Here is an 11,492-nt window from a genome sequence, read left to right on the forward strand (position 1 = left end):
CACCCACAACTTAGGCTTTCGCCTAAGTTGGCTATTCAAACATACATCAAATCATGAGGATTACGGGTAATGGGTCAATATAAGGTGGCAAAGTTATCAAGTTTCTTCCAAGAAAAGGTTTAGGCTCAAAGGGTGCTCAAAAGAGGTTCACACACTCACATGGTAGGCCACAAGAAAAGGTATAGTTTCAACTTGGTTCACACTCTTTAAAGTTGCCTAAGAGCATTTCAAGAAATTGCATCACTTAGTCAACCAGACTAACGGGGAAAATTCTAGGTGTGATCATGCATGGTTCACGGTAAGCTCATCACACAAGGCATTCGACACCAAAGTCAAACAAGAATCGATACTTTCGCTAGTGTGCAATGTTCATCACAAGAGACTCGATTTGATAATTGGCTAGTCACAAGGAAATGCAAAGAGTCCACATATTGTCTATCAAACTTTAATTGGCCTCGTCATAGATGAGTATTAATTTATGCTCGATTATAAGCACTATTCAAGTCATTGGTATTGATCAAAACTGATACTCAAATTTACAAGAGAACAACCACATTCGACACATACAGGAGGTGGCAATTTTTTTTTGGAAGGGACAAAAATCATATACAGTTAAAAGCAAGGAGCCACAAGCTCAAACCTTCCACAAAAAGCAGTATCTAACACAATTTAAGCTCAAAGCCCAATATAAAAAAAAACTAATAAGAACAAAGGTGGGCCTCACCCCACCACAAACAAAAATCATTTGTTCTCAAATGCAAACGAACATATCCAAAAACAAAATAAAGTAAGATAGAGAGGGAGGTAAAGAGGGGATCCTATATACACAGTCACTCCATCTCTCTAGGCCTCAGTGCCCGGTGCATTTGTCTGGTCTCGGGTCTCAGTACCGGAGTAACTTCAGCAGAGCCAGCTCCACTAGAGACAGCAAATAGTGTATTTGCCAGGGAAGCCTGCACATCTGCATCTATCATTGAAGTTTCAGTCTAAGTCAAGTCCTCATCTGCAGCTCCCTCAGTCTCCTTAAGCATCTCCTCATCAATCTCTGCCTCTAACTCAAGATCAGTAGTCTGCTTCATTCTATCCCCATGTCCGGTGGTAGTTAGAGGCATCTCAGGGACATCTGGAATCTCCACTATTCCAAAGACAATGGGCATATTAGTGGATTTCACGTTGTCCATATCTTTCCTCAGCTTAGCAATGGTATCTTTTAAAACCGTTATCTCCTTGGTGGCCCCTTGGCCACGCTCACACACCGCTATCCTTTCCGCAAGGGAATCAATGGCAGTGCTCAATGGTGTCATATTATCAGTCAAGGCAGCCTGAATCATGCCAGGAATGGAGGTCTCAAGTCTGGCTACCCGATGATCTGCAGAATAGGCAAGCTATCCCATCCGAAGTAATGACGCTTTAGTGATCGGAGCACGGGAGACAACAACATCAGTAGGTCTGGGAGGCAGTGCAGCAATAGAAGAACTAGGGACATCAAAAGATACATCACAAGGAGTACTTGAAGGACAGGGGTCAGAATAGGCAAAGATGCCTCTACATGTGATGAGTGTGTGTCTACAACCGGGGGGAGCCATCGGGGCTATCTTTTTATTCTTTTCAGCTTAGTCCTTTATATATTCTACCTTGATCCTACGGATATCGGTAGAGGATGTGGGAATCGCTTCCACATCTATCTTGGCATCTCTAGGTACCCGAGCCCATTTGCACAACTCGGTGATTAATACCGAGACTTGAAATAAGGTTCAATGCTGTTTTGCATGCATGAGAATCTCTGAAGCAATGAACATTCCCAAATTTAGCTGAGTTTTATTAATAATGTGACCTAGACAGGCTGCTTTGGCATGCCATAGAATAAACTCGTTTTGGGATGACATGATCGTACTGCTGATGAAACCAAACCAATACCGAGCTGCCACATTGAGGTTCTTCTTTTCAATAACAGCACCAGCCTCAAGCCACTTGGGAGTGTCGTCTGAAATAACTGGGGCCAACCACTTCTTCATGTTGTCTAGCTTTTCAGTCCTAATCATGTATTGGCAGACATCCTCAATGTCCTCAGGACGATCTAGGATAACATCAATAATGGCATGGTCATACTTGACCTACTTTCCCCGAATGACTACATAATCCACTGGTTTGAATACGTCTGCTTGCTTCTTTCTTTGTGGTATCAAGGTTCCATAATAAACATAGAATTCCCGCTCCCAAGTTGGAATATATGGGCCACGGGGCTTGGTGAAGATCTGGAAATCATGATACTTGAGGTAGCTAATAATCTCTGGATACATATCATTCACTCCATCCGTGGACAAACTCTTTTCCTCAATAATCGTCCTCAGTCCCTCAGTCTTTAATCTATTCATAAACTTGTGGGAGGACCCTGAACTGGTGGTGCTAGGACCACTACTTGTTCTGGAGCTGGAGGAGAAGAAATAGTTCGAGGAGTCTCGATCCTCGATGGATCATTCAACTTTTTAGATCGTAGCCATGCCATTTGTGCTGCTACAAGCTCATCATCATCACACACCATAGTTTAAGGTTCCTGATCATGCTGTTCACCCTCACTCTTAGAAGTGGTAAGGTAAGTGTCATAGATGACATCACTGTCGGATCTTGCCTCTAGTGATGCACCTGTTTTGCCTTTACCGTTGCTTTTCCCCAGTTGTGCGGAGTTTTGTGGCCTTTTCATTAGATGCAGCTACATCATCATTCAGTGTAATCCCCTTGGATTTCCCTTGGGGTGTCTGGCCTTGTCTGCAAAACATTGGGAAAAGTTGGATATGACTTAATCAATTTCATAGAGAAGCAGTTGTAGAAGGACTCGCCGAGTTACTCGGTGAGTCGCCAAATCGGCTTGGCGAGCTGTATCAGGCTCGCCGAAAGAGTTGGCTAAAATATTATGGCAAGTTGGCCAAGGGAAAACCCTCTCGGCGAATTGTCGATCTCATTCAGTGAGCAATGGATAGTTCGCCGAAGGTTACAATGCATAAAAGGTTCAGGGGTGTAGACAAATGGCGATCAAGAAGTTTTTTGGCGACCTCTGGCGTCTCACCGAAAGTTACAGAATGTAACAACACATAAATCGAGAATTTAAAGGCGTGATGGGGACATTCGGTGAAGCACCGAGTAGTTCGGCGAGCTCGACCCAGCTTGCCAAATGACCTAACGTGCCTAATTTCCACCCAACTTCTCGATTTCAACCCCACTGCCCTCGAAAAAAAAATCAAATAATGCAATGCTCAAATTAGAACTAGACCCATAGCGCCCATTACCCCAGAATACTAAGAGTTTTCCCGGTTTTGCCAAATTCGGCCAATTGACGATTTTTGCCCTTAAGAACAGAGTCACCCACTCTATCACTAGGCAAATTACATCATTTGGCACAAATACGGGCTACTCAGACTTCACCCCACTAAACTTAACGACAAGCAAGTACAACCTCTACGAAATTTGATTCATTATAACGCACAAATTTATGGGTATTCCATGATCATAGCAATACTGGCAAGATTATTAAATTAAAATTGGCATTCAAATATTCTAATCCTATCAGAGAGGCCTAGCGCACATCAACACGAAAGATATTGCTTGAGTACAGATTAATAATACTAAATGCGGGGTTCGGAAAACTGACCTTTAAAGTTGATTCAAAAAAGATTGAGATGCTAGGCGGCAATGTAATCCTCTCCAAACACAAATTAATAACTAAAATATGGTGGATAAACAAGAAAAATATAGACTACTATGCTGCTGTGAGTTTGAGGGGAATAAAAGCGAGGGAAAGTGAAGAGTTGGAAATTTAAACGTTTAGCCCATTATAAATACCATCCAGATCGCGCCTATTCGGCGACGTTAGTTGTGATCCCCGACCCACTCGGCGACACGCCGAATATTCACTCTCCTCGCCGAGTTTTATAGGAGCTCCAATTATAGTGAGGGTCCAAATAGTGGACTAAATCGATACAGCAGACATGGTCGGTGGTTTGCCAATAATTTTAAGGGCTTGCCAAGTTTTACAGACTCTTATTTGAATTTATATCTAGTCTAACCGCGGTCTAGATCGGGGTGGCCGACCTCATTGGCGATTAGTCCGCTGGGTCTTTAGCTCGCCAACCTGCACTTTTCAACACTTTCCTCACTTTATCCTGCTCAATCAACACACCTTTATTTTTAAAACAAAAATAAAGCCATAAAGGGTCTTGGGTTTCCTGTCAAGCAACACTTCAGCTAACGTCGTGGCACAACAAGTTCCAGTAGTGTGGTTTGCCTCAATTTCATCAGGCAGCCCATCTTTCAGATCATTTAGCACTTGGTCCATTTGGGATCCTAGTAGCTGGATGAGCATGGCATGGGAGGTTGACATCTGGTTCAACAACAATACATTCTCCTTGAGTTCATCCAATACCCTATCCTGTGTATTGGCTTTTTGGAGAAGGAGCGTGAGCATTGCTTCAGTTTCTCCATCCTTCTTGTTCTTCAGTTTTCTTCGCTCATGAGGAGGGACATAACGGTCTTTCTTGATGAACTAGACATCGAGCTCTCTAACCTTTTAGTTAACTCATCCAGCTGAGTTAACAAGCCGGATAAGGTGATGGCCCTTTCCAATTCTTGGTTGGATTCCGTCAAGTAGTCAAGTAGTTTGACTGCTATCACATAAGGTTGTCGTACCAGACTACCAGGGACAAGTTGGTCAGCAAATACTCTATTCCCTGGACCAAGACCTCTGTCCCACGCATCTAACCAGCTCGCGTGGTTCACCGGTTCCACCGAAAACTCTCATTTGTTGAAGCGGAGCATAGTGCGCTTTAGGCACTGAGCGAGAAAGGTCTCTTCTTTCCTTTCGGTTTATTCACTGATCTGAAACTTAGCACTTGTTTTCTTATTGATTCCCAGGGCGGTGGCATTCTTGAATGAAGTCTATCCGAACCGAATTAGCACTTCTCAGATCAGGCTAGACCTCTCCAGCTAAGCTGGGCGCCGGGGCCCTGGATGCGCTAGCGATTGGCACATAGGGGAATGGTTGCTCAGGTTTCTCGGCCTGGTATCCTGCACCTCGCGTTCATGATATCTACATTCAACTGTGCCCCGGAGACACGATCGAAGCATGCCCGTCCAGTGTGCTTCTTTCACGACATGCTATAGTCCTGGGTGTCTTCCAGTGGTCTTCTAGCCTTAGAAGAAGTCGTGTCCGCCCCCGGCATCTGCAACGTCCTCCTTTGATATTCTAATCTTGGAGAACTAAAAGACTGACCCATTCGGTGACTTTCGCGGTCGCCCTCACTAAACCAACTTGAGTCTGAACTACGATTCAGATCAAGTCTTACCGAAATAGGATTTCCTTTTCGTGCCATATGCGCTTAGACTTTACTTTTTCCCCCTTTTTCTTCCCGGTCCAATATTTGTTCTCGAAGGTCTTCGTTTCCGTGTAGAAGAAAACTCTCCAAATTTTTGACCAACCTTTCCTTCAGTAATCTTACAACGAACAGGAGTTTTTCCATTGTAAATTCGTACGGAGCAATCAACGAATTCCGGCGAAATAGAAGATCTACGTGACCAAATTTTCCTGTTAAAAAGAAGATCTCTCTTCTTCTTCATTCTCAAGAGGAATGCATCAACAAAACTGCCCTTCCATATAGATCGTCGTGGCATGAACGAATTTCTTCGCTTCGATTCCGCCCCTAAAGCTAGCTCCTACTCCTCCTCCTTCTCCTTTAGGATAGGATCCTCCTTGGTCCTTTTTACATAACACTCTCGGCCGCCCAAGAGGACTGGCTATCTTTCTCTTTATACGCAATATCTTGAAAGGCAAAGAAAAAGATCTACCGTGGCCTTATGTTGGCATGGGATTTGGGTTACAAGCAGGTCATTCTTGAAACAGATTTAGAATATTGTTTGCATGCTGTGATTCATTTGATTTCCTCTAATCACCCTCAAGCACAACTGATCCAAGCTTGCAGGAATCTTGTTCAAAGGGATTGGCAGTGCTTTTGTAAGCATACTCATAGAGAAGAGAGAAGGTAAGATCGCGGCCGACTGGTTGGCATCTGAAGCTCTGAAGCAGCCGCCGGGTTATCAACAGCTTTTGACCTGTCTGCCTGGACATAAGATACCTAAAAAAGAAGAAAGAAAAGGAAAACGTTATTGTAAATGGCACGAGAAATGGACTCACTCTACAAATAATTGTGTAAATTTCAGGAATCTGATTCAAGATTACTTGGACAAAGGTTTGTTCCGAATAGCAGACCGACCAATGGGAATCCAGACATCACCATTTGCGGGAGTAGTAGAGAGATCAATATGATGTCTGCTGACTTAAGGAAGTTGTCTGACCCACAGAAAGAGTTGGAGGCGGCTGAGCACATCCCATCCCACAAGAGTCAAGCCCTTCAACGGGTTAAACGTGCCATAAATGGGCTTTTAGTGGACTCAAAAAAGAAATCTTGATATAATAGATATCCCGGTAAGAGGAGGATAAAAAAATCTTATGATGAGCCCATCACGGAGATGCACAGAGGAAGAGAACGAACGTCAGTCTCTTGAGCAACCGATCAAGAAATGCAAAGATAAGGGGAATGGTTAGTGATGAGGGCATAGGACAGAGAAAGTTCCTTCTCACTCTTTTGAATCCCAGGGATTACCTCAGGGAAGAGGCCAGTCCCTGAAAAAGCCATCTCGATTGGTATCATTCAAATGCGAATATAGGCCTGATTGAAGCATAAAAGTGAAATAATAATAATAAGAGTCTTTTGTCCGTTGATGGTCATCTTACCTGTCTCCTATGCTACGCTCTCAACTGGATCAATCGCTTTGTCCTGATTTATTGAAGAGGTGCCCTGTGAAACATGTTTTATGGAATTGAACTCTTTATTCCATATTTCTTTTCTTACTGATTGAATGAAGGTAGAGAGAGGAATATTCGATCAAAACCCTTAGTCCGATAGGGGGATAGTATACATTCAATCCGGATAAGACACTGAGATGAAAGACGAATCAAGCAAGAAAGGCAGAAAGGGGCCGCTTTCTCGAGTGAGAGTTCTTTTTTGGGGTTAGTCTAACTGTCCTCATTCAAGTTTGTAGGCATGCGAGTAAGAGGGTAGTAGGCAAAATTTTATGAATTGAATGAGACTTCAGCTTCGACAATCGTATCCTCCCTCCAGCAAATAAGGTGGAGTGGGCAAGGCAGAGAAGACAGGAAAACACAAGCTCAAACTTCAGCATTTCCATTACCTGCTCTAGTAAAGGAAGCATTTCCTGTGAATAAGAACTGGAATAGGAATTTGGTCGGGAGCTAAGAGAGATTGGAAAGTTTTAAATAAGAGTGTGCCTAACGTCTTTCGCTCTCTCTTATTAGAAGAAGAAAGGGGCGCGACCCCACTCAGCTCGAAAAAGTAGCTCTTTCAACTAATCCATACTTTTCCTCTCCTTACAGTCAAGTGGCCCAAGGTCCCCCTCTATATTATTATTAATTAAGGCTGTGTAAGGGTGTGCCTATTTTCTTTCTCTTAACTCAGTAAGTTTTTTTTTGTTTTTTTAGTAAGATAGTAGTGGATCGAGAAAGCAAAGCTTAAAGGGCGAAAGTGCTCTACCTACCCTGTCTTGTTTCAGGTATTCCACTCGTTCTCAAAGTATATAGCTCTAGTAGTACTTTCTGCCTATTACACCCCTTCGCTCTAGTAATCGCTCCGTATACTACGCTTCTAATCCAGCGTATTGAACTCGTTTATTCCACTTGCTCCCTAACTCTAAGAGCAACTCCTCTTTTTAGAATTGTTGAAGAAACTACTAACTCTAACTATCTAACTGCACTGATCGGGGTCGATCTCACTGACCCCTTGCTTCACCACGCCCAAGCCGGAAGCTTAGGAGAGCAGAATAAGGTGAAGGTGGATACCCCTCATCCAGAGCTTGGTTAAGTGTCCAAGACCGTATGCCTTGCTGGTTGGATCTGAATTTGCTCTATAGTTATCTAATCTCTTTCTTTTTCCTACCTCCCCTACGAAGGGAAGTACAAAGGAAGATGCTTCGAAGTTGAAGGGACTCGTCCATTCACTATATGTCTGTAATTTCATACATAAAGAGGAAGATTAAAAACTCATCAATCTCCTTACCGCTCCGTGGGGGTCTTCATTCACTCTTCTCTTACTTTCCCTACTTCTAGAAAAAAAAATGTTGAACAAAAACGATCTTTCTAAAGTTAAGGCAGCAGATCGGTCGGCTACGGGACGGGGCCGAGAGCAGCAGTAGGAGAAGCGATAAGCCCTTCAATCTACTCCTCAAAGCAGGAATGGAGGGCCGCTTTCTTAATAATTCAAATAGATAGTTCTGCTCACATCAAGGGAACCTCTTCATTAACTGAGAAGCTCATTGGCTCGCCTTTGACTCTAGCCTCTCATTTAATTCGCTACTTCGTCAACTTCTCAGTCCCTCGTGAGTGTGGCACGCACCTCTACATCTTTTCCTATCTATAGTTAGGGGACTGCTGCTCATAACTACTAGCTATCCATCTAGCCCACGATAGCGAAGGCTCAAAAAAAGATTGAATGAGGTCATTAACATTGAATCATCATAAGGAAGTCAAGTAGTCCGTGACTGATTAGCCGACGCTTCTGCCTTTCCAATTTCCACGAGTCAAAAAATGTAACGATAGCTAATAGAACTAGAGAGCTAGGGCGAAATAATTGTAGCGAGTAAAGAACAATTTCACTTGGGTGTTTGTAGTAGAGGACAACCAATCCTCTAACTACAAGCTACCCTCCTGGCCACCCTCCCATTTCCGAAATTTTACCAAGAGGGACTATGTGCTCAGATGCACCTAAATTCTGATGACCTGCGTCCTTTCACCAGTAATGGTTAATTGACTGGTGCCATCATGACATCACCCTCATTATCTCCGGAAGAGTTTGGATAAGGACATAACAACCACCTTGGTGTAGTTGAGATATCCCATCCTTCACCCATGTCGTAGCATTTCCAGATTAGTCCAAATTTGATCAAATTCTGATCTTCATTTGTTCTTCTCCAGGATTTACTACACATAGGAACTTCCATCAATTGACTGATAGTAACCTCTTCTGACAGCGCAGTAATATGGTACCAGGAAAACCATCGCAGCCACTGTTCCATCCATTGACGTACAACAGTGCGTTCAAGTATCTCCCGCTCACCATCAAACACCAACCCTTCAGGGAAGAGTTGTAACTCCTTAGGTTTTAATTCCTTTCGGAGAAAATCTATTATCTTTCCCTTCAAATAAGGATTGAGGGGCGAGGGCGCCGCCTTCCAATCCAATATTCTAGAGGTAATAGATGTGACTTACCTGGCTTTGAGCAAGCCGCTTTCAATCGTTCCCATCGTTTTGACTGGGTAGAATGAATGCGAGAACGAACACGGAAGCCCGCACCCCCCAACCTTTGTAAAATTGATATATTAATATCATATTTGGTTGCAAGGGTACAAAGACCTACGGTTGTCCTACAAGACAACAACGCTCTAAGAGATATTGGAGAAAGATCAATTTGCATATATTTCATCCAATACCTTTTAGCAAACTCGATGGTACCATTTTAAGATATAATCAATTTTTATTCTGAAATGGTAACACCGAGCTGATCCAGTAATTGTCTGTACTACTCTGCCACTTTTACGTCGGTGATTAGGATATCATCACCTAGTAAAGTGTAGTCAGTAAAAGGAGTCATATTCCTCGGATATGCTCTTTTTGCTGCCAACCATACAATATAATGGTGTGATAATGCAAACAATGACCAAGATCCGTAGTAACCCAAGGGCTGTCCAGTCAGAAAGGCAACCTCACTCGTTCTTGCCTTAATCATGGGAGGTAAGACAAGAAATGTGTTAAGGCCCAACGAGCTGTTAACTATTGAAGATGCTAAAGTACTCCTGAATATACAAGGCATAAGGGAGTATATAACACTCAATGGCCAACGGTCTGTTGCTGATTTTAAGTCAAAGGAAAATGTTTGACGTTTTCTCTTTGATTTAAATCTCAACAACGGACGCTCTTGGTCGAAAGTTCCATCAGTTGGAATACTGGATAGAACCTTCATTGCCCACTTGTGGACAGGAAACAGTAATCTTTGCTTAATATAGTTGCAAATTGCAAAGATACGTCTGTTACCACCGCCCTCAATCACCTGAGCTAACCGACCAGTTGCTAACGGAACCCCTGTGTAAGCCCCTAGTAACGTACTAAAATAGGGACCCATAGCAGATTCAAAATAATTGAACATTTCGTTAGCAAACCGGGTATTATTACGGTCAAAAGGGTAATATACCATTTTAGACCATAAAATACCAGGTGAAAAGAAACCATCTGGAATTGAATGAATTTTTTGAATATTCCAGATAAAAGCTGCAATTTCATGTTTCAGGTTCACAAAGATATTATGATCCTTAGCATACTTTGCAGCCTCCTTATCGACTGTATCGTCCACTTTTAAGTCAAAACTACGGACGAAATTGTCTAATAAGGGGGTACTTTTCCAAGTTGATTCTCTAAAAGAGGTTTTAATCTCATCTAGGACTTACAAAACTCTCCCAATATCAGGGTGAGGAGAAGCCATAGAAGAAAAGGTTGCCTTAGTCACTTTCTTGGCAACCAATATCAACTTAGCTAAACCAAACCAAGATAGGTAAAGTTTAACCAATTGATCACCTTGATCATACTTCGCTCTTACGTGTTTTCGTAATACAACGGGTATGATCTTGGGAATACCACACCTGGTCAGAGATACTGGAACAGAAAGTAAATCACCTTTATGGTGATTACCAGCATAGTACCGCTGTAAGGATACTGCACATTGCTTTAAATATAAGGCAGTGTACAAGAATCCAGATTTCTGTTTTAAGTATCTGACTTGCTTAACAAAGGAACATCCCGCAAGGGCAATCTCTTTGGACATGGACGCAGTGGCGACTAGAGGAACTAGAAAGAGAAGTCCCTTTAATCGTCGGGCATGTTCAAACATGCCCCGCCAGGAAAACTTAGGAGATCTTTCGATCGCACAAAATAATTTTCATAAAGTCATAATAATATGTTTTGTGTGTTTCGATGATCCCACTAAGGCTTTCCACTCTCCCTGTCGGACCAAACGAATCGGTCTCAGGGGGGGCGCCTGGGTTCCAACCAGGGGTTCTATTCCTTTAAAGATTATCTTTTCCATTAGCCGAAGCTTCTGGGAAGGATAACCGATATCGGGATAGAACTAGAGATTATAACAAGATATTAGTTCTTGACCAATAGTGAAGTAGCCTTTAACAGCTACAACACAATTGACCTTCGAACACAACCCTTGTTAGTGCTCCATTCGACATCCTTAGAGTTAACAAAACAACCAAATTACCCTTATTATTCAAATAAAATCAATCTGTGTGCTCGGAAAATCTTAATTGGAAAGTTGGAAGACTTTCCAACAGGGACTGATAATCCTGGATGATGCCAAAAAAAATAAATGATTTCA

This window comes from Solanum tuberosum, unplaced genomic scaffold (assembly GCF_000226075.1).
Source record: "Solanum tuberosum cultivar DM 1-3 516 R44 unplaced genomic scaffold, SolTub_3.0 scf00242, whole genome shotgun sequence".
Taxonomy (NCBI): domain Eukaryota; kingdom Viridiplantae; phylum Streptophyta; class Magnoliopsida; order Solanales; family Solanaceae; genus Solanum; species Solanum tuberosum.